Genomic DNA, 23350 nt, shown 5'->3' with positions numbered 1-23350 from the left:
TTCGGGGGTTGGCATGAAGCGGACTCCATCCCGGACTGCTCGCCTGTCAATCGCAGGGCACACGTACTGTAGTTTCATAAATATGTATCCAGAATGAATAAAAATACCATTCAGGTCTAAATGAAAACACAATGTTAATTTTTCCCCCGTGAAATTAGCTCCAAGGACATTCTGTACGCATTTTGCCTGGCCCAAAAATAAAGGAAAAATCTACTTGAAATCGTTCTTTACTTTGTTCGTATGTACAAAAGGAAGACGGCAATAAATCAGTTAGACTGACACGATGGATCAGCTCTGCTTTTTCATAAATGTAGTGGAACTGAATTAAAGACGCTGAATTAACACTGAGACCAGTGTGACGGTCTGAGCGCTCCCCCCGTGCTGAAAAGTCTCCTTGTGACTAATGCGCATGCGTCACTAACGGGGGGAAATCCCGGGTAATGTAGCCGACGCTAACTGGGAAATCCGCCGCTCTCATTCCTCGTCCTCCTTCTTTTACGTAGAGGGCGCTAGTTATATCCTCACCTTAAAACAAAAGTCGATAAAAAGATATTCACATATATATATATACGTACGTTCGCCGTGTGTGTCGTTTCCGAGACGTCGGTAGTGTTACGTGTGAATTTTATTGCGTTTCTGACAATTTAATCTCACACACGTCAACACAACACAGACGCGACAAAGTAGCTAACGCAGAACACGCGTTCAAGAACAGAGTAGTTGAGCCACGACGTCACCGATGTTGAGCGAGTGTTCCCGAACAAGCTGCCGCTCCAAAAACAAAAGAGTTTTTGGCGTTCCAAGGAGCGTAGTTTCCCAGAGCTGCGATGAGAAGAAGCCTCTCTCGTCCTTATATAGGCACTCCTTGAAACATTTCACACACATAATAGCGAACATGGGCGGAACTTTTCAGCTCAGGGAGTGCTCAGAAACATCAGACCGGCACAGCGGCGCCGTGACCGGGATTGCGATCCAGCTTTTTGAAAGGAAAGCTTGCGCCGTGCAAAATTGGTCCAAACGTAAGCGTTAGCGCTCAACAGTTTGTTGGTTGAGCTGCAGTTTAGCTTCCGGTTATGGCACTTGACTCCTGACGTGGCGGTTGCGTGGCTTTGCGCCTCGTCACACTAGCATTGACGCTAGTGCTCCGCGGCATCCCGGCCGGTCCATCAATATTGTAAATGCACACGATGCTGCAAAATATTAATATTAGCATGCACGCTAGTGCGGACACAAGACTAAGAGGTGTCCTGGCTGCTATAACAATGTTATCGACCGCAAGAGAAGAAGAGAAGGCAGGAGGAAGCAGGCGACCACAAATTGTGTTGAGCGCTTCAAAGCAAAGTCTTTATCTACCGATGTCGGTTTTTTAAGTGCATCTGTCCTTTGGATGCACACAGACGAGCTGAACATCCCACGCAGACCCGACCGCAGCTCCCCAGCACCTGCGTCGTTCTCGTCTTTATTTGACTCAATGCTGATAAATGAGGCCGCGGGCAACCGACTGACCTGACTGGATTTTGCGGCTCGCTGCGGCAGTTTTTTTTTTTTTTTTTTTCGGTGTTCGCGATGATCATTCGCCGTGGAAATTTACAGGAAGTTGACCGCGACAGAGTCAGTCAAGCTATTTACGTATTGTGAAGAAACCTCGGCCCTCGGCGGGGATGTTGTCTCATTTGATTTGAGGTAAGACGTACGACGTAAAACGCTTGGATGTTTCCGGGGGGACGGATGATGGAAAAGTTACTTTTTGACATTTCTGTATATTAATATTGATGTGGCGGCACAGTGGAGCAGCTGGTAAAGCATTGGCCTCACAGTTCTGGGGTCCCGGGTTCAATCCCGGACCCGCCTGTGTGGAGTTTGCATGTTCTCCCTGTGCCTGCGTGGCTTTTCTCCGGGTGGGCCCTCCGGTTTCCTCCCACATCCCCAAAACATGCAACAATAATTGGAGACTCTAAATTGCCCCAAGGTGTGACTGTGAGTGCAACTCTTTGTCTCCATGTGGCCTGCGATTGGCCGGCGGCCAGTTCAGGGTGTAACTGCGCCTCCTGCCCGTTGACAGCTGGGATAGGCTCCAGCACTCCCCGCGACCCTCGTGAGGATAAGCAGTGAAGAAAATGGATGGATATTGATGTCCTTGAACTGCATGCTCAACCACCAAGTCACTCCATTATCTGAGCCGCTTATCCTCACAAGGGTCGCGGGAGTGCTAGAGCCTATCCCAGCTATCCGGAATACACCCGGAACGATTTAGTCTCCAATAAATGCATATTTTTGGGATGAGGGAGGAAACCGGAGGACACGGAGAAAAGCCACCCGGGCACGGGGGGAGAACATGCAAACGCCACACGGGCGGGGCCGGGATTTGAACCCCGGTCCTCAGAACTGTGAGGCAGACGCTCGTCCACCGAGTGTAAAATGAAATCGTCAAGCAATGGATATTTTGATGTTTTTTGGAAACATTGATTTTCTTTCTCATTTCAACACGCCTTCTTTCACATTTGTATGTTCAGTCAATCAATCAATCAATCAATCAATTGTGCAACCAAACTCCAAAGTGAGGTGATAAGAAAAAAAAAAAAAAAACGTGATACCAAAAATGAAAATTGGGATATGAGCACCAAACTAGAACGGTGAAGAGAATCGACCGGTCAATACAATGAACTTAGTGTACAGAAGTTAGTTTGACAAACTCATTGACACAACAATAATAATAATAATATAATAATAATACACAAAACACCAGTTGGTTTCAGTATCATTATTCACAAAGACGATGGCTTCATACAATAATCGGAGCAAATTGGAGCGTCAACCGTCCTTGTGATCAAACTAGGCAAAGACCCGATTTTGGGATCCCTGTAAAAACTGATCCCGAGCGATGATCCTGCGTTTATGGCGATTTTCGTTTGTAAATGGTAAACCTGTACGACGTGATACGAACGATGGCAAATCCTGAGCTGCGTTCGCGATGCGAAACGCTGACCAGACGCAAGTAAAGGAGCCACCGGGTGACGAGTCAGCCCTCGCAATGTTGGACTGGTCGCCGGATCCTTGGGGAAAATCTGATTACGTTTCTGCGGGCAAGCGTGCGCTCTTTGATTTGAATAAAGAAGACCAATCTTTAAAATAAAAAAAAAAAACACAACTGTGCACTTTGGGTCCTGTTATTATTATTTTTTTGGGGGGATGTGACTGGTGGTTGCAGGGCAAAGCGAGGCCGTCTGTGGTTACGTTGTCAAAAAATGAAAATGAGAGGACTTGCGTTGAGCCGCTGAATTCCATTTTTGGATAATAAACGCTAATGCCACAATCTCGCCAATGATAGCAATTACCGAGGCCCGCGCCTCCGATTGCCGTCGGAACAATTTTTGCCCACTTTGCAGCCATAAAAGAAACATTGCCCGCTCATTGTTATTAAAGTTTCTTAAAGTCATTGTAATTCAACTTTACTTACGACATTGTTATCAAAGTTTATTTCAAAGTTATTTCAATAATTGGGCTCCAAGGAAAAGCGTCTGAAAGCTAAAACGTTTCTCACTCTTTCAATCGAGACGTGATTCTAATGCCGGGATTAACGTTTTACAAATTTTCCCGTCTCTTATCAGCGTGAGACACCGGCAGCTAATTACGCGCTTCTGCCTTTAAAATGTTCTTCAATCAATATCAGTTATTTGGAGATGGATAAACAAATTGACTCTTGAGAAACAGAGGCGGGGTCGCGACAGGTGCACGGAGTTGACTGGACTTAATGAAGCGCGGCGGCGGCGGCGTTCCTCTGGAGTCGTTCCGAAGCCCTCTGCGCGGATGGGACCGCAAATCGCCCAAAACAATACGAGATTCCGAAATGTCAGAGTCGCTCATCGGGCCGTTTGATTGCCTCTGTGCTTGATCTGCAGCGCTTCTGATGAGTCTCGCCTCTAGTTTAGGACCGCCACCCCGCCTCCCCCACCCCCGCCAAAAAAAAAAAAAAGACTTTTTAATCAGCAGCGAGGTCACTGATTCACAAGTCTGCCAAGTCTGACTCACCTTCCGAAGCCGGGAACACACACATACCGACAGTCGACACACAAGCGAGCTAACTGCTGCTGCGTGCTGGAGATCCGCAATCATGAGCGCCCCGAAAACTGGCAGCCATGTTGTAGTACCAAGAGTGACCTGGGAGAGGCAGCGGAGTGCCACGGGATCATCAGGGCTGCCGGAAAACACAAAAAGGAAGAACATATTCGGTCATCCACAAGGAAAAGGTGATAAGACAATCCCAAATTAATCCTGCAACGGAAAATAATTTTTCCTCTTTTAAAGCCACATTTCCAACACAAAGACAATAATTCATTCATATTTTAAAAACATTTTCTGCTTGCAATCTTTTGTTTTCATTTCAATATTTACAATTTGTTGAAAAACCTAGTTAACCAAGTTGAAATCCTTTTTTGAAGCAAGTAAAAGTATTCAAGTTACCCTATATCTACTATTTAAAAAAAAAAAAAAATGATATAGAGCTCATGCACGTGAATTCACCATTTTCACGGCACCATATTGCCGGTCAAACAGAGCTGCTCAACAGTGAGGGGGACATTGAACCGGAGGAGAATATTTACAATACCCGAGACCTGTTGTGCAGTCGGTTGTGACAACAGACGAGACGGACATTCAAAGGGATCATTCTATGGAATATCAGCTGAAAAGACCGAAAATATCGATGGATTTTTGCAATCAAACGTGACGGATGGGCCCAACCAAAATACACACACGCCTGTGTAGCGATCACTTCATTTCAGCTAGGAATTATTCTTCTCAATCTCAAATTCCCAAGAAGTATTTATAATGCCAAGTTGGCTCATTTGAGAACGTGTCGCAGAGAGGTTTAGACGCGTGTACGTGCGTGTAGCCGCAATACGCTTCCGTGTACAGAGGAGCCGACTTCCCGTCCTCTAATTTTTCCCCAATCATAGTGAATGAAAGCGGTTTATGTAAAACCAGGGGTCATTTACTTAAATATTGTATTTAATACCAGCTGAAAAGATCGCTGGATTTCAGGCAAAGGTTAACGTGTAGCCGAGCACGCTTCTGCGTTCACGAGCCGTCTCCCTGTTGAGAACGCATCCAGTGTTTCAAGTCCCGTATTTGTATGCGTCCAGACTTTTCTACGCTTTCAAACTTTTCCGTGTAAATCTCGACGACTTACTCGCCAAATCTGCGGGTGGATCCAGTTGTCCAAGACAAGCGGAAGCGAATTAACAGTCCAATTTCTTATCGGCGAAAAAACATCGACGTCGGCATTAAATACGGGTCGCCTGTGCCGAGTTTATGTCATTTTTCCACGTACCTTCGTTTATCTATCTTTACCTCCTAAATGTTTAACGGTATCGGACAAAACTCTGGGCGTCATGCTATGAGATTGTTTTTTTTTGTGTCGTCTCCAACCGACTTAGCATTGAAGAATGGTTTGTTTGACTGGCACTTCCGGCCAGTGACGTGATTGGATGACGTCGGTGCACGGCCTCTACAGTCTCTGCATCGAGGATTTTTACTTTTCGCGGGTGGGTCTGGGCGGATCCGTCACAATAATTCCTCATAGCTTTATGACGAAGATTTGCAACGGTGAAAAGTACACATACAGTATTTACCACTTATGATTTATGATGATCCGAACCCTTTCTAAGCAGATCATGAAGGAAAAATAACTCTTAATGAACACACTCCGATAAAAGTGGTTGAGGCAATTTGGGATAGCGTCGTTTTCAGCACCTCAAAACAGGCAAGCGGCAATAAGCGGGGCCTCGTCATAAACCGCAGAACCATCCTGGCTGGCTCTGCACCTACGACCCCCCCCCCCCCCCCCGGCGTAAAAGTGATGCGAGTCGGCCCCCCTCCGGTCTCGGAACACCCGCGGCGAGCTACGGCCCCGCTAATAACATAAACGGCGATAACGACTTTGCGCGCACAAACAGAGGCCGGCAACATGTTTTGTGACAAAAGCGACGGCGTCCAATTATGTGCAGATGTTAACTTCACAGAGTGCCGGTTCGCCACATCTGTGAGTTGGTGGGAGATCTCATTAAATGGAGCCCCCCCGACATCCGGCGCTAGTTGGCACATTGCACAACAAAAACACCTCTGCAAAAGTTTACTCGGAAGACGTGAGAACTTCCAGCACTTTGTGCGTCTACGCCATTCTTTTGTTCTTAATCATAACAGGATATGGAATGGAATTGTTTTCTCCCAATCAACTTCATTAAAAATGGGTCCATTATTGACATAAATTATTTCCATTCATAGCGTGATTGCTTCCTCAGCAACCTTTCGAACTAATCATCTGTGCACCCGAAGCAGAAAATAAATAGATAAAAACAAAATTACTTTGTCTGTCATCAAAGCACATATTCTGGCCTTGTATGATTAGCTGCATACAAATGATTTTATTCGGTGAAAACAAACACCGCAAAATCCCATTTTTCAGTGAAAGACGTAAAGATGTAAGATTAAAACTATGCAAATCAGGCCCAGGTTGTAATGCAAAAGTATAATTAGTCATACGGGCGTCTCTCTTACACAATAAGATTCGCGAGTTGTAAAAAATGTCTCTCGATGATGAAGCTTTCCCAAAGTCGTCTGCGGGTTTTACTTATTTAAAAGTCAAACATGACGTGACAATCCCACAAAAGTTTCTACAACAGGGATGTTTGTAGGTTAAATGTTTTGGGGCTTGCATATCTTTTCTCATATGATTCTCTCATTGGGTTAGGACTCGGTTAGGACTCCCCTCGTGGTGAGGGGACAGACAGGGAAAGAGTTGTGGTCAGGTTATGGTCACAGTTAGGGTAGGGTAACGGAAAGAGTTCAGGTCACGGTATGGTCACAGTTAGGGTAGGGTAACGGAAAGAGTTCAGGTCACGGTATGGTCACAGTTAGGGTAGGGTAACGGAAAGAGTTCTGGTCACGGTATGGTCACAGTTAGGGTAGGGTAACGGAAAGAGTTCTGGTCACGGTATGGTCACAGTTAGGATAGGGTAACGGAAAGAGTTCTGGTCACGGTATGGTCACAGTTAGGGTAGGGTAACGGAAAGAGTTCTGGTCACGGTATGGTCACAGTTAGGGTAGGGTAACGGAAAGAGTTCAGGTCACGGTATGGTCACAGTTAGGGTAGGGTAACGGAAAGAGTTCAGGTCACGGTATGGTCACAGTTAGGGTAGGGTAACGTAAAGAGTTCTGGTCACGGTATGGTCACAGTTAGGGTAGGGTAACGAAAGAGTTCTGGTCACGGTATGGTCACAGTTAGGGTAGGGTAACGGAAAGAGTTCTGGTCACGGTATGGTCACGGTTAGGGTAGGGTAACGGAAAGAGTTCTGGTCACGGTATGGTCACGGTTAGGGTAGGGTAACGGAAAGAGTTCTGGTCACGGTATGGTCACGGTTAGGGTAGGTAACGGAAAGAGTTCTGGTCACGGTATGGTCACGGTTAGGGTAGGGTAACGGAAAGAGTTCTGGTCACGGTATGGTCACAGTTAGGGTAGGGTAACGAAAGAGTTCTGGTCACGGTATGGTCACAGTTAGGGTAGGGTAACGGAAAGAGTTCTGGTCACGGTATGGTCACAGTTAGGGTAGGGTAACGGAAAGAGTTCTGGTCACGGTATGGTCACGGTTAGGGTAGGGTAACGGAAAGAGTTCTGGTCACGGTATGGTCACGGTTAGGGTAGGGTAACGGAAAGAGTTCTGGTCACGGTATGGTCACGGTTAGGGTAGGGTAACGGAAAGAGTTCTGGTCACGGTATGGTCACAGTTAGGGTAGGGTAACGGAAAGAGTTCTGGTCACGGTATGGTCACAGTTAGGGTAGGGTAACGGAAAGAGTTCTGGTCACGGTATGGTCACAGTTAGGGTAGGGTAACGGAAAGAGTTCTGGTCACGGTATGGTCACAGTTAGGGTAGGGTAACGGAAAGAGTTCTGGTCACGGTATGGTCACGGTTAGGGTAGGGTAACGGAAAGAGTTCTGGTCACGGTATGGTCACGGTTAGGGTAGGGTAACGGAAAGAGTTCTGGTCACGGTATGGTCACGGTTAGGGTAGGGTAACGGAAAGAGTTCTGGTCACGGTATGGTCACGGTTAGGGTAGGGTAACGGAAAGAGTTCTGGTCACGGTATGGTCACGGTTAGGGTAGGGTAACGGAAAGAGTTCTGGTCACGGTATGGTCACAGTTAGGGTAGGGTAACGGAAAGAGTTCTGGTCACGGTATGGTCACGGTTAGGGTAGGGTAATGGAAAGAGTTCTGGTCACGGTATGGTCACAGTTAGGGTAGGGTAACGGAAAGAGTTCTGGTCACGGTACGGTCACAGTTAGGGTAGGGTAGGGTTGTGGTCAGTGTAGAGTTCAGGGCCGTGTTCATGTCAGGGGGGAGGACTCAGATAAGGTTTGGCTGTGCCAGCATATTAACTGTGTGCCAGGTGGTCAATGGCCGGTTCCTGCCAGCCAGCAGAAATCACGCAAGACTGCAGTTGCGACATAAAGACCATCATAAAGAGAGACTCTGAAGCGGTGCAAAATCAATCCCAATGACCAAGAATCAGCAGTCGTGAACCGGCCTCATGAGCGTGAAGGATAGACCACAATAGGGTTTTGGACCTGGAAGAAAAAGCCACCAAATCAACAAACTGAGGGATGCACTTCCACGTAGATGGCACCCAGAACCAAAACAGCCACCTGCCCAGTTGAAACCAGTTGCCTCCATTGCTGCAAGATACTCGATTGGCACTCAGATCAGGCTTCGTAGGTACCTACAGTAGCTAAATGTGCCACCACGTTGGTTATCCTCGACCAGCTTAGAAGAAGGTTATGGTCTGGTTAAGGGTAAGTTTATCAAAAGAGCTGTGGTCAGGTCTGGGGTAGTCGGGGTCAGGACTTAGGGTTAGGTGTTATAGTCAGTGTTATGTTCCGGTTTTCAGTTATACAGTTCTTACCCGTAGGATCATGGCTTGGGGAGAGAGGAAGGATTTGACTGAGGGTTGGGGTAAAGGTTAGGGTTTGGACTGTAGCGTCTCCATTTACGCTCAAAGCGATACACACACACACAAAAAAAAAAAAAACAACCCTAAATTAAGAGAACAAAAAGGTTCTTCTCCATCGAAACAGTCTTCAAAATATGGCACCATAACCAAATAACAGAAAAGCAACAAGAAGACATTTGCCAACGTCAAGGGCGCAGTCGGAGTATGTCATTAACCGTCGTCATCATCCGGCGAAGATCTCCCGCCGAGAATATAATTGGCTCCTCGTGCAGCACGAGCGAAGTATCCAAACAAAGTAAAACTAAAACAACAAGAAAAAAAAAAAAAATCAAATCAAATGTGGGCGTGCACGCGCGCGCTTGTGTTTTGAGTGAGAAATGGCACCGATTTCAAGGTTGTCCTCATTAGTAGAAAAGTCTTGCGAGGATGTTTGCCTGCTCGCGGCCCAACTCCGCATTTAACTAAGCAACTTGTTCTATTTTGCTGCTGGTGTACTTTGTGACAAATTTGCATCCGGCGTGTTTGCGAGGGCCGCCCTGGACTGCGCTGCTGCATACGGATGGCGAAAGGCAAAGGAAGGCACGCAGGCAGCAAAACGCTGACCTTTAAAGCTGCTTTGTCGGCCGATCCGTTCTTGCACACGCTGCAGAAGCGCCCGTCCGTCCGCGTCCCCTCTAGAATTCGGTTGATCGAGCGCGGCCGCAGTCTTGCATGCTCGCCAGATACCGTTGGCGGGTTCCGTGCCGGAGATTTTGTCGTATTGCCGGACGCTTGATTTTGAAGACCGCCGCAGACTTTGAGGTTTGAGGTTCAAGCAAAGGTTCGCTAACGGGACCTTCGCTTCGGATTGATTTCCCCAAACGGTAATAATACGAATAAAAATACATTTCAGCGGTGGAAAACCGTTGCCATCAAGAAATTAAAGTCATATTTTAACATTCATCAACTGTTAATAATCAGGTTTTTTTTTGCATTGTTTTCAATTTTAATTGTCAAGCCTAATGTTGGTATAGCGTTGTTCATTTAAGAGTTTTGGGGATATTTTTTTTAAACCACACACACATATATATATAAAGGCGGCCTCACAGTTCTGAGGACCCGGGTTCGATCCCGGCCCCCGCCTGTGTGGAGTTTGCATGTTCTCCCCGTGCCTACCTGGGTTTTCTCCAGGCACTCCGGTTTCCTCCCACATCCCAAAAACATGCAACAACATTTATTGGACACTCTACACTCATACAGCCATTTTCTTAGCCACTTATCCTCACGAGGGTCACGGGATATATATGTATACACAGTGGTCCAGTATTTGGAAATGTTACACTTTTAGGTCATCGGCACCAAGTGATTTTTTAAAAGGTATCCAAGCGGGACTGACTACATTTTTCAGTTTTTAATTCACAATAAAAGTAATTTTTTATTCCGCTTCAAAATGATGCCAATACTCAGCCAATAAAGCCGATTCTGATTCCGACGTGGCACTGGTACGATCCGCAATTCTGAAAAAAACTACGTTTACGTTGGTGGCTGAAATTTGACTCGACGTGGTAAATTTCAAAGGGTATGACACTTTTTGCAAGCTACAGTACGTTTTGATCTGGAACTAAACGAAATATGCACGCGTAGATGTCTCACGCTTTGAATCCCACACGTGCTTCAGGGTTGCGCGCACCACAGTTTGAGAATCTCTGCCTTGGGGCGTCGCCCAAACACACAAAATATCGCTACAACAAATGGATATTAAAATCCCGCACCTCGCCCAAAACGAGCCACATTAGCAGAATTTCGGTACGCGGGAGGCGGAAGTGGCGACGGATCGTGACGGCTTCTCAAAAGCTTTCCGCCTTAACTGCTCTCGAGAGTCGCATTGCATGAAAGGGACAAATTTACGATCTTGTGCCGCGCTAACAAATGTCAGTAATAAAACAAAATGGGAAATACACGCACGCACAAAAAAGGGACGTTAAAAGCGAGAAACGCTGTCGTGTCAAAGGACCTCGGCGGGCCTTTGGACAGGAGATCAGATGAGCTGTAGAAAACTTGAAAAGTGATGCGCAATCTGAAGATTTGCGTGCTTTGTTCTCTGGAGCGGGCCCCTCAGCTGCGGGGAGGCGCCGCCACAGCTTGGGGCTAATGCAGAGTAGGACGGCCGCAGATGGAGACGCGCCGCGGGAAGATGAATCCCCGGCGCGGTCGGGGAACGGAGCTCCCGAGATTTGAAAACGACACACACCGCGGCGCCGGCAACAAATTAATCATTCATACGCAACAGCAGATTTTTGCTTCGCTTGAGCGGAGGCCTGCGTGGCTTTCGAGTCAAACAAGCCCTCCTTGGCGCTATTAGAGGAATATGGCGGCATCCGGGGGGGTGGGGGGACAGGTTGTCTGCAAAAGCCTTAAGGCAATACCAGACTTGAGCATTCTGCATAACATCATGAATAGATGCACCTGTAATAATAAACTGCAACATATTTTTATGTGCTTGATAACTGGAATTAGCCCACGTTCACAAGAAAAAAAATCCATTCAAGACTTTAAAAAAACAAACAACTGAAATATAGATGTAAAGTTTGTATTCTCTTTCTAATAATAATAATCCAAATTTTTATTCGCATTGATTAATTGATATTGCCCATGTCATTTTATCCATCGCGATGCTAAAGTGTGTCATGAAAAAATTATTTCATTCTGATTTCCTTTCATGTTGTTTCCTGGCATCATTCATTAAAATATTTCACATTCATTAGTCTTAATATTTTGAGGCTACATTTGTTTTAATTATCGTTTGGTGATGTATTTTTCCTTATTTAATTATTATTTTTAGAACTATAATTTTTTTTCCAAAATAGCATTTCAATTTAGTTGGTATTAATTATAGATAGAATTGCTATTATTATAAAATGAATTCAAGACTTTTTAAACTAATAATTGAAATATGGATGTAAAACTTGTATTCTGTTTCGAATAATAATAATAATAATCCAAATTATTTATTTAGTTCTACATTTGTTTTAATTATTGTTTGGTGATGTATTTTTCCTTATTTCATTATTATTTTTATAACTATAGTTTTTTAGTTGTATTAATTATAGATATAATTGCTATTATTATGAATTCCAGACTTTTTAAACCAATAATTGAAATATGAATGTGAATATAATTGTTTGCTTATGTTTTTTTTTTCCTCATTTCATTATTATTTTCCTCTATTTTACATACATATTTTCCCCCTAAAATAGCCTTTCAATTTAGCTATTAGCTATTTAGCTATTCAATTAATTATAGATAGAAGTGCTATTATTGTAAAATTAATTCATTGTTTTGTCACTAGTATGAAGATCATGGAATAAAACTTACTTCTGCAATGAAAAAAAATGGTGACGTACAATTGAGGTTTTTACCACTTTCTTATTGAACATTCATGAAAAAAAAAAAAAAAAGCATCACTAAGTAAACTTGTTATTGGCTCAATTACCGGTAACGCTTCTCTTAATTGTGTTCACATACCGACAAAGATCCAATCGATATATCGGTTATCCGTCTCGTTGTAAAACCGAAGCGCCGAATGTCTCTCGCGCGACTTCTCCCGAAGAGCAATCTTGGGCAAAGACGCCGTAATGGACTGAGGACAAATAGATAAATAATAGGACAGGAAAATCAATAAAGGAGAAGAGGGCATGAAATTAGAACACCAGACGACGACGGTGACGCACGGCGGCGATGACGAAAAGACTGACCCGGCACGCGCGAGCCCGCAAAGTCCCAAAAGTCTGACCGAGGGCCGGGATGACTCACGCAGTTACACGTCTCGGCCTATTGGGGGCCCGCCGTTCTCCGAGGTGAAAAGGAGAGGGCCGCGATGCTTTCGGAGATAGCGCGACAATGAGTCACTCCCCGTCGGCGGGCTCCGCACAAGGGATCCCGTTGTTAGTCAGTGCTTTGCTTTGTTTCGTCGTGAAAACCGTACAAACCGTCTGGTTTGATCCGAAATGTGCACTGTGAGGCGAGTACGAGCGATGACTTCACCGGCGAGAAAAATCTCCCTCCATTCAACCCCGCACGCTAACGAGACTTTTTTGGAATTTGAATTTTTCTTTTTATTCCGCCGGTCTTATCTCACCAAGCATCTCTCAGTTTAATTACTTGACTTGAAGTTATCGAGTGGAACATCTTACAATGCCAAGAGGTGTAAAATCTAAGCCTAATTTTCATTTTCCTATCAGATGGAATGCTGCGTATTTGACTCGACTGGAGAGCGCCGCCGCTTATCAATTCTAATTAAGTTTTCATTTCAGCTCGTTAGCGCCGGCGAAAGGAGCCGTGCGGGTGTGAAAATGGAGGGGGACTTCCAATTAAACATTTAATAGCCATAATGTGAAGCGAACGACTGAGAAGGAGGAGAGAGAGACAATTTTTCACATGCGTGGTGGCAGGGGTCAGAGGTCGGGGGTTAGGCCCAAATCGGATGCAAGGTCAGTGAAACGATTTGCAGCGTTGAGTGAGTTGATCCCAATTTTTTTTTATGGTCACGTGAAAGCTTTTGTCCATAGTCGCAAAATGTTTGGTGCTAACACAACATCGGTCATCGCTAAAAAGAAGGCAGTGACGTGAAAACCCAAACAAAACCACTGCCCTCAAAAAGTTGATTTAGGGTTCATCAGAATGACTTGCAATGTTGGCCAGTGCGTATCAAAATCGCATTTAACGCAAATGTGAAAGTGGGGGCACACCCTGAACTGGTCGCCGGCCAATCGCAGTCCGCAAAAACAACGCAACCATTCGCACCGTAGGGCAATTCGCAGTCGTCGCTGAACCGTCAAAAACAATAACGTCAAGTTTCAGTTTGCTTTGATTCATCTTATGAATGAATTCCGAATCGCCAACACGGATTGACTGTCTGTCCACCCCCCCCCTCCTCCCCCATTGTCACTGAGGGGTGGGTTCCACGAGGCACAAGTCAAATCCTTTGCAGAGGCTTTTAATCCTCCGTGCCAAGGAAAGGATCTTTTTAGATGTCCCCAGACGACTCTCAGAGAAGAGAACCGATTTGGAAATGGTTCTGAAGGCTTCGTCTGACACCCTACAGTGGTTTGTACCCTGCTGTGCGGGCGACGAGGCCCCCCCCCACGTAAGACTCCGACCTCCCACCTATGTTCCCCGAGTCCTCGTTGTCGGATGACCTCTCTGGATTCCCTGGACGTGGACAATGCTGTCTGACTGAAGAACTCCCACAGGTCAGATCTTCAGACAGTTCTGGAGCGGCCGCGTTCCGGGTTCAGAATGACTACGGGAGACAACCTCTATTTCATTGGTTGAGGTTTCCCAAATGTTTGGCTTCATCCAGCAGAGTTTCTCGGGACGACGTGGAAAAGGCCCGCATTTCTTGGATTTTGTCCACCGTCACGCCCAAACGTCAGCTGGTCCTTTACGATTCCGATCACATGCGACCGAGCGGCAATGTTGCTGTTGAGAGCCTCGACCGCCTCCTTGGTAGTCTGACTCTTCTTCTGCAGACATTCTGGCCTCCTTCTCACCCTGCAGGAAGTGCTCAAGCTCCTGAAAATGCTTTCGACCTGCTCCCTCTGGACCTCGATGTACTCTGCTCGCTGACATGATCGTCTCTATTGGCCTTCTAACATTTCAGGTCTCGCTTTAGATCCTCCAGGTTTTTCCTCGAATCTTAATCTTCTGCAATTTTGAAGAGAGAAATGAACTCGTGGCCCATGTGGATTTTGGTGTTGGAGCAGATGACGCACACGAACTGCCGGCGGTCCAAACAATCGTTCCACTTTTTCCTTGGGCAAACTGCAGATGTCTTCTGCCACGATTTGGCAAACCGTCTCACCGATATTGTTTTTCTGGAAGTGCTTTGTTTGAACACGATGGACACGATAAATTCATCTTCCACCGTTGATGGTATAGAAGGTGTGAGAATACGACAGGGTGACGGGATTTTCAAAGATGACACTACACAGCGGACATTTGAGATTGTTTTTGAGTGTGTCAACCGCCACTATCGTGAAGAAACCGCCTCGGTGGTGCTGGGTGCTCTCTCCGTGCCAAATACCCATAAGGGGCTCCAGAACTGTACGATGAGACAAAAACGGGATCGATAGTCGTGTGACATCGAGAAGGACGAAAGCACGGAAATCGCTTTGAAATGCGGTACGTCATCTGAGGAAAAAAAAAAAAAAAAAAAAATCAGTTAAAATCGGCAATAAAATTGGAGGATTTCTGCTGATTTGAAAATGGCTACAATCGGTCAGGCCCCAATGAAAAGGTCGACGACAGGAATGGATCCCACCAATAGAAATTGCTTCCCCCGTGTCCCTCGTAAGTCTCAATTTTCAATTACTTTCTCAAAAAGATGCCTGGGACTGTCGGTGCGAAATCAGAAATCCAAAGGCGAGGTTCGTCATGACCCCACGTGGCGAAAGAAGCGATTACCGAAAGCGTTCGGGATGACGAAAAGCCCAAAGTCCTTTGGGCCTGTAAACGTGGGGCACCGGCACCGTAACGGGACTGGCGGCAGAAGATAAAGTGAGCAGAAGAAGGAGGATTCCGCAGACAGAAATGACGGAGTGGCCCACCGCCTATGACGGGGCCGGATATATCGCCCGTGCTTCCTCTCCACGGGGGAAACCGTTACCGTGATTGATTCCTTGGTGGGATTGCTGCTCTTGTTCTTCGGAATCCAAGGAGAGATGTCGATTATACTGCGGGGCGATCAACAAAATGGCCGCACGCCGTTAAGAGGTATTATCGGCGGAGGACAGCTGTTGCTTAGCAAAGATGCTTCCCGGCCAAACTTTGCGTGAAGGGCCCCGAAATGTACGAGCCGGCGCCGGGAGGTCAAATGTCCGTCGCCCTCAGTTACCGCCAACCTGATGGAAAGCGAGGAGCCATTCCGTTGGTCGGCTACAGGTTGGCATCATTAGAAAAGGAAAGGCGCCGTGCTCAGCAGCCCACAATTACCGGGACGCGTTCGAGGGGTCAGGACGCTTGAGTTTTTTTTTTTTGATGTTTATTTGCGAGGCAGCTGTCAGAATGGGGAAAACGATCCTGTCGCTAATGTGCACGCTTAGCAACAGCTGCACACGCTCACGGCATCTCAGTCGTCCAGAAATGAAAATAGGGAAGACGTGTCAAAAGGAAATGGACAAATGAACGTTTCTTTTCGGCAGGGCGTCCCTCAGATGTTCTGAACTCTCATAGAAGGAATAACTTCATAAGGACGAGCAGGATTTTGGCATGCGTGACAATGAAACCACTGGTGGAAATTTCACAAAAATTGCCCTTCGACTGACTGGCGACCAGTTCAGGGTGCGGTCCGCCTTTCGCCCAAAGTTAGCCGGGTTAGGCTCCAGCACTCCCGCGACTCTTGTGAGGATAAGCGACTTGGAATATGGATGGATAATTGATCAAGTGTTATCAAATATCTTTTTGTATGCAACTCTTATATCCACGAGTACTGAAACTGAATGAAAAAGCCCTGGAAATGTCACCAAATTGATCAAATGGTCATTTCAAATTTGCTTGGAATTGAAATATTCCTCAAATTTGCCACGTTTCGACGAGTGACGGGGGTGCTTTAAAAAAAATGAAATTATTGGAGCCCTTCACGATAATTACGTGTCATTTTGTTCAACGTCGTCGTTGAGCGAATACCTCGTAAAATTTTCAGAAATCTTAAAACCAAAGGCTCGGTTCCTGACAACATTTCACCGCTTGTTATTTTCTAATTGCGACCGCCGGCGGTGTCATAACGAGCGGGAAAATGCTTCCCGGGTGTCGCCGTTCCGTCCGCTTCTCCAGACATAAAAAATGAAAAACAGGCGCAATTGCCGGTCGCGACCAAATATTTCATTGGCGACGAATCCAATCCAGACTCGAGTTTGTGTCCCTAATAATTCTCAAATCCAGTATCTGCGACCCTTCCTCGCGGAGCGTAGGTGCGCCCGCCGCCGCCGCCGCCGCCGCAGTTTTGCCCTTCTTTCATCACAGCGTGCGGACTCCGGGGAGCCTCCTCTTGCTTTATTTTTCTTGTATAAAAACACAAGCTCGGTGTTTATCCGCTCCGTCGGCATCTGGCACTTATTACGGAGATGGGTTTGGGATTATTAGGATTAGCAGTGGATTGAGAAGGACAGGATTCACAGGAAGGTTAACGACAGCAAACACGCCCTTCGGCCGACGCGGCAGCTGCGAGGCAAAAAAAATGCTGCAGGTTTTCTCTCCCTCTACTTTGCAAACATCTTGGCCGTCGCCCGCTTTTGGAATTGGAGTTCGTGGGAAAAACACATCCGGGTTGCTTACACAGTCTTGGCTCGGCGTCTCTTCGGCGGTAATAAAAACCTACAGCTCACCTTAAAAGGCAAAGTCTGTAATTGTTGACGGTCACAAAGCACGTCGGTAGGTCTTTGTGCTTTCTGCGTTTTTGTATTTGTTATTCCGAAAGACGGACAGACATTGAAGGAACACTAATCCGGAGCGACAGAGGAATGAACACAATCCCTAATCTCGCTGATCCCCGGCAAAATCGTTCAATTAGACGCCGTCTGGCACCGCGCACGGCGAAGGTAAGAATTTCCTTCACGCGAAACGAGAGAGCGAGGCAAAGCCACTGATTGGACGCCACTTCCCACAGTTCCGAGGTTCTCGGCGGTCACACGGCAGCGAGCGCGCCCCGTTGGCATCTTTGGCGCTCGTCCTCGTTAAGGGGACGACTTTGGGCGAGAAGCGGAGTCCACCCTCCGGAAGACATCGTACCATGTTTTTTCCCCCTCATTATTATTACTTCTATTAGTTTTCGCCATCCTTCACAGGCTTCGTTGTTATTTGTTGTGACTACTTGCTCTTTCCCGGTCATACTATGTGCTTAATTCTTGTTCCTAGTGATGTTGTGACTGCTCGTACAGCAGGACATAGATAATTGTCCCTTTCACTTGGATTTAACGAAAGGGCTTTTTGTCCGAGCTTCAGTATATACTGACAATCTGCAAGACTTTTTCCTCTCTTTGTAAAGATTTGGTTTTCTTTTTGTCATAAAAACCCACAAAGACAAGATTGCTTCCTTATTTATGGTGTCAGTAAAAAGATTAGCCAAAACACCAGTAATATCATGAACTGGAATTACCTGATCTAGTTACAGTACATGTTTCTCCCCAACACTGCATATAGAAAATCTATGAGCAATTTAGCCTTTAACTAAGCTAGGAAGACTTCAGTGAATTTGTTATGAGCAAGGCTTGGCCACTGCCAAGAGGGGCGTTTAAGGCATTCAAGATGGAATTTTTGTCACTGGAATTTGCCAGTTCGTTGCCTTGCGTTAGTCAGTTGCATTCACTGCTTGTGGGACTCTCCGCTTCTACGCGTAAGTTCAAGTAAGCCTCGTCACAGCGATTTGTGCCCTTTTGTTCGACCCTGTCCCGTTGAGTTTGATAGTTTGCCCCACAGTCACCGGACCTTGCTGGATGTCTCTTGGATTCCGCCTAACCTAGCGTTTCTGTGGCTCGGCCTCGTCGGACTGCTACACCGCGTATGCAAGCTTCCGGAATAAACCACATTAAACATTATGCCTCTGGCTTGAAGTCCTGCATTTGGGTCCACCCCGTCCTGACAAAATGATTCCGAAATTCCAGAGGGTTGTCTAGGTTATGGCTTTTATACGTTGATAAAAAGCAAAGTAACTTGCCTCACTGCCGTTGCTTTGGATTTAAATACTTGTGACAAAAAGTGGCTTGTGTAGTAGAGAAAAAAAAGTGGAGAACCTAAATAGAGAGAAGCATAGCGAGAAGGGGTGTGTGGGTGGGGAGTCCTAAAAAGCATTTTTTTTTTTTTTTAAAAAGGCAAAAGCAAGAAAATCATCAATAATCAATTAAAGTCCAGAAATGCACTTCCAAAACAAACTTGCCACGGAAGGAAATGTAACATTAGCTAGATGAACACAGCTAACAATAACATCTTGGGATGGGGGAGGTAAATGCAAGCGAGCCGACGAGTCGACGACGAGATACGAGCAAACGGCGCCGATTGGTCGACGAAATGTTGAAAACTGAACGGGTACGAAGCTGCCCTAGAGGAAAACAAGATAAGCCGTGCAGCAAAACGAAATTGGATCTGATGAAAAACACAAGAGCGTGACCGTACTGCCGAAAAGCAAATACAGTACCGCCGTACAAAGCACGACTCCCACCGCCGGTGACCTTCCGTGCAAAGACAGACTAGGTTAATTATTTGCCGGTCAGCCTCGTGCCAGGCTTTCATGCCAGCTTCGACGGCATCTGGCGCCATACATCAAAAACCACCTCCTCCGCTGAGCACGAGCCCAAACACTCCAGCGCCAACCTGACCCAAGCCATGTCTCAAAATTACCATTTGCTTGGCGGCAATTTGCTGCGCGGCACCTCGGAGCCTTTTCGCCTGCCGTACTTGTTATTTGTGGCTTGAAAAGGCAAGAAAAAGGCTTCCAACGCTCTTTAACGACGGCTCATCCACATTCCGAGCGCGACGTCACCGCACCCCCGACTGCCGAACCCCCACCGTCGCCTTTGAAGCCACTTGCTGAAATGTCACAAAGCGTGAAGTGTTCCAAGCGCTCCCGAAGCTCTAATGAACTGGATGAAAACACAACCGTGTCGCTGTCACGCCGACATCACAGTCGGTCTGGGAAGAAAAACAGTCTTTCTCGCTGGAGGAATTTTGCCTGTCAGACTTCATCACTTTAACCTCGATTCCACCTCATTTTGGAGGTCTTTAGCCAGGACCCGCACCCGCCTCGGTCGCCGGTTCTGGGTCCGTCGAGACCGCACCGATTACCTCGAGCCTCAGGAATTTGGGGGCGATCGTGCTCACCGCTAGGCCAAAGCGTACGTTGATTTGGGCAAGGATTGGCGGTCGGAGCTCACCAACGACTGCTGTACAGCCCAAGGAAAAACAAAACAAATTCATCGGTTTTTACAATTTTGCTCTTTAAGGAAATGAAATTTTTTTCCCCATTCGTCCATTTTCTTTGCCGCTTATCCTCACGAGGGTCGCGGGGACTGCTGGATTCTCTTCACCGTTCTAGTTTGGTGCTCATATCCCAATTTTCATTTTTGGTATCACGTTTTTTTTTTTTTTCTTATCACCTCACTTTGGAGTTTGGTTGCACAATTGATTGATTGATTGACTGAACATACAAATGTGAAAGAAGGCGTGTTGAAATGAGAAAGAAAATCAATGTTTCCAAAAAACATCAAAATATCCATTGCTTGACGATTTCATTTTACACTCGGTGGACGAGCGTCTGCCTCACAGTTCTGAGGACCGGGGTTCAAATCCCGGCCCCGCCCGTGTGGCGTTTGCATGTTCTCCCCGTGCCCGGGTGGCTTTTCTCCGTGTCCTCCGGTTTCCTCCCTCATCCCAAAAATATGCATTTATTGGAGACTAAATCGTTCCGGGTGTATTCCGGATAGCTGGGATAGGCTCTAGCACTCCCGCGACCCTTGTGAGGATAAGCGGCTCAGATAATGGAGTGACTTGGTGGTTGAGCATGCAGTTCAGGGACATCAATATCCATCCATTTTCTTCACTGCTTATCCTCACGAGGGTCGCGGGGAGTGCTGGAGCCTATCCCAGCTGTCAACGGGCAGGAGGCGGAGTTACACCCTGAACTGGCCGCCGGCCAATCGCAGGGCACATGGAGACAAAGAGTTGCACTCACAGTCACACCTTGGGGCAATTTAGAGTGTCCAATTCATGTTGCGTGTTTTTGGGATGTGGGAGAAAATCGGAGGGCCCACCCGGAGAAAAGCCACGCAGCCACGGGCAGAACATGCAAACTCCACACAGATCGAACCCGGGTCCTCAGAACTGTGAGGCCAACGCTTTACCAGCTGACCCACCGTGCCGCCATATTTTTTCCCATTCTGTAAAATAATACGAAATAATATAAATGAACATAATGTGATTAAAACAAATACAAAATCCATATTCCGAGAGTCATTTCGACCATTGGTTTGCGAAAACGGCAGAGAGGACAAATTGCATGAAATGCCTCAGTTAAAATAATATTGTTGGGGCAGTACCTGAGTTTGGAGATGTTATATTTTTCTGCAGGTGATGTTCATCGTTTGATTAAAAAAAAAATAATAATAATCATGGAAAAAAAAAGTTACTGATAAGTTACTTGTACTTTCCCACGACTGAATAGTTACTCTTAAACAAATGCTATTTACTTTTTATATGCTAGTCGTACTCTTACTTGAGTACAATTGAGTACAAGCTACCCGCCTCTAATGAAATGACCAAAACATTTTTTTTTTTTTTTAATAGCGCTTATTATCTTCATTAGTTTTGGCTTGAGCCTATCCCAGGTGCCTTTAGGCGACCGGCGGGGTGCTCCCTGGACTGGTTGTCAGCACACTCACATTCACCCTTATGAACAATTAAAATTCTTGAAAAAAAAAATCCCAACGTTCACGGTTTTGGAATGTGGCAGGCCCCAGGTGAAGTTTCAAAGTACAACTTCTTGACAGTGAAGTTGTTGTACTAATCACGACACCATAATGCTGCCAAACATCATCGAATTAAACATTTTGGTAATAACATGTAATAACACAAGTAGCAGTTTTGTTTCAAATGACTGTACCAAATATTACATTTGGAAAGTAACAAAAGTGACGGGCACAGTGCAAATACACGTGTTCGAACGTGTGCACGCGCTAAAATACTTTTTTTGTGCGCGTGTCTGGGAATGTGCGGCAGACACGGTCCGATCTCGGTGGGAGTATTTTGCGGCCGGAGCGCGCGTCTGCCCGCGTCGAGATAAATTGAAACAAGATGTGGCGGCTTCTCGTTTCTTTGAAGGCGTTCCACGTCGTACCTCCACTCGGGCCGAGGGTAGGAGCGCGGCCATAAAAGGACACTCTGTTTACCTTAACCTGCCAACGTCTGCTCGCCAGATGTTCCCAAATCGCTCTTTCATCTCCCGGCCCAGGAAAAAAAAATTTTTATAGACCTCGCTTCAAGTTTGTTGCTGTTTTGCACCGACGAGCCCCGAGAAAAGTCAGCGTTCTTTTCCTGAAGGCTGAATTGGAACACGGTTTAATTTGCCTCGGAGATTCACCGCTCTGTCCTTCAGGCTTCTTGTTCTGCGACGGGGAAAGCGATACCGGCAGGCCGGGGCCCGTAAACATGGCCTCCGTCGAGACGCGGATTTGGCGAGCGGGCGGGCGAACGTGCACACGTCGGCACGTCTCCCGAAGTCGCTCTTACTTTGTTTTTTTTTTTTTTTTTTTTTTTTACCTGAGGGTTTCACATGGAAAAAATATCAGTCTACTGATCTGATTGCATTTTCATTTTGATTGAGTTAAAAGCCAAGTTGAAATTTAGAATGCTTTCTAGCATTTTCATACAGGACGATAAATTGCATTTTCTGCTAGTATCAAGTCTTCAACGTAAAACAGTAAAAGAGAGGAGGAAATGTGAAGCTCCAGGGAGAAGTGATAGCGAGGGTGGATGACTTCAAATACTTGGGGTCAACAATACGGAGTAAATGAGAGTGTGGTAAGGAAGTGAAGAAACGGGTCCAAGCGGGGTGGAACAGTTGGCGGAAGGTGTCTGGTGTTCTATGTGACAGAAGAGTCTCCGCTTAGGATGAAGGGGAAAGTTTATAAAACAGTGGTGAGGCCAGCCGTGATGGACAGATGAGAGACGGCGACACTGAAGAGACAACAGGGAGCAGACCTGGAGGTGGCAGAACTGAAAATGTTGAGGTTCTGGCTCGGAGTGAGCAGCTTGGGTAGGATTAGAAATGAGCTGATTAGAGGGACAGCCAAAATTGGATATTTTGGAGACAAGGTGAGAGAGAGCAGACTTTGATGGCTTGGACATGTCCAGAGGCGAGAGAGTGAGTAAATTGGTAGGAGGATGGTAAGGATGGAGCTACCAGGGAAGAGAGAGCGAGAGAGAGGATGACCAAAGCGAAGGTTGATGGATGTTGTGAGGGAGGACGTGAGGACATTTGAGGTTAGAGAGGAGGATGCACAAGATGGAAAAAGATGACACGCTGTGGTCATCCCCAACGGGACAAGCCGAAAGGAAAAGAAGAAAGAAGAAGTGCCAAAAAAATATCAGTAATGAGGCAAATTATCAAATGTGATTGCGAATATGATCACCGAATCACTTTCCATTGGTGCGACCCGCTTGGAATATGCAGTCCGACTTGTATCATCACTTTTTCTTCTACACACAAAGTTACTGATAACTGTATAATAAGTGCACGAGAATATTATAAAATGTAATTTCAAAACAGCCATACAGTATTTTAAAATTTAAGCACAGGTGTATCTGCGCATTTACGTAAGAC

At 46.2% G+C, this 23350-nt stretch overlaps 1 long non-coding RNA gene across 1 annotated transcript in view; it reads right to left on the bottom strand.

Moving 5' to 3' along the window:
- The window catches only part of LOC133510489 (uncharacterized), a 65490-nt gene extending 43311 nt beyond the window's left edge, over positions 1-22179 (bottom strand). Inside the window, exons 1-2 of the long non-coding RNA XR_009797625.1 lie at positions 21918-22179; positions 4030-4195 (exon numbers count right to left, since the gene is read on the bottom strand). This is a non-coding gene — a long non-coding RNA (uncharacterized LOC133510489). The remainder of the gene's footprint in view (positions 1-4029; positions 4196-21917) is intronic.
- Between the last annotated feature and the right edge of the window lie 1171 nt (positions 22180-23350).

The sequence above is a fragment of the Syngnathoides biaculeatus genome, chromosome 13 (genome assembly GCF_019802595.1).
Source record: "Syngnathoides biaculeatus isolate LvHL_M chromosome 13, ASM1980259v1, whole genome shotgun sequence".
Taxonomy (NCBI): Eukaryota; Metazoa; Chordata; class Actinopteri; order Syngnathiformes; family Syngnathidae; genus Syngnathoides; species Syngnathoides biaculeatus.
The sequence above is the reverse complement of the archived record's forward strand: the minus strand, read 5'-3'. Positions and strand labels throughout refer to the sequence as shown.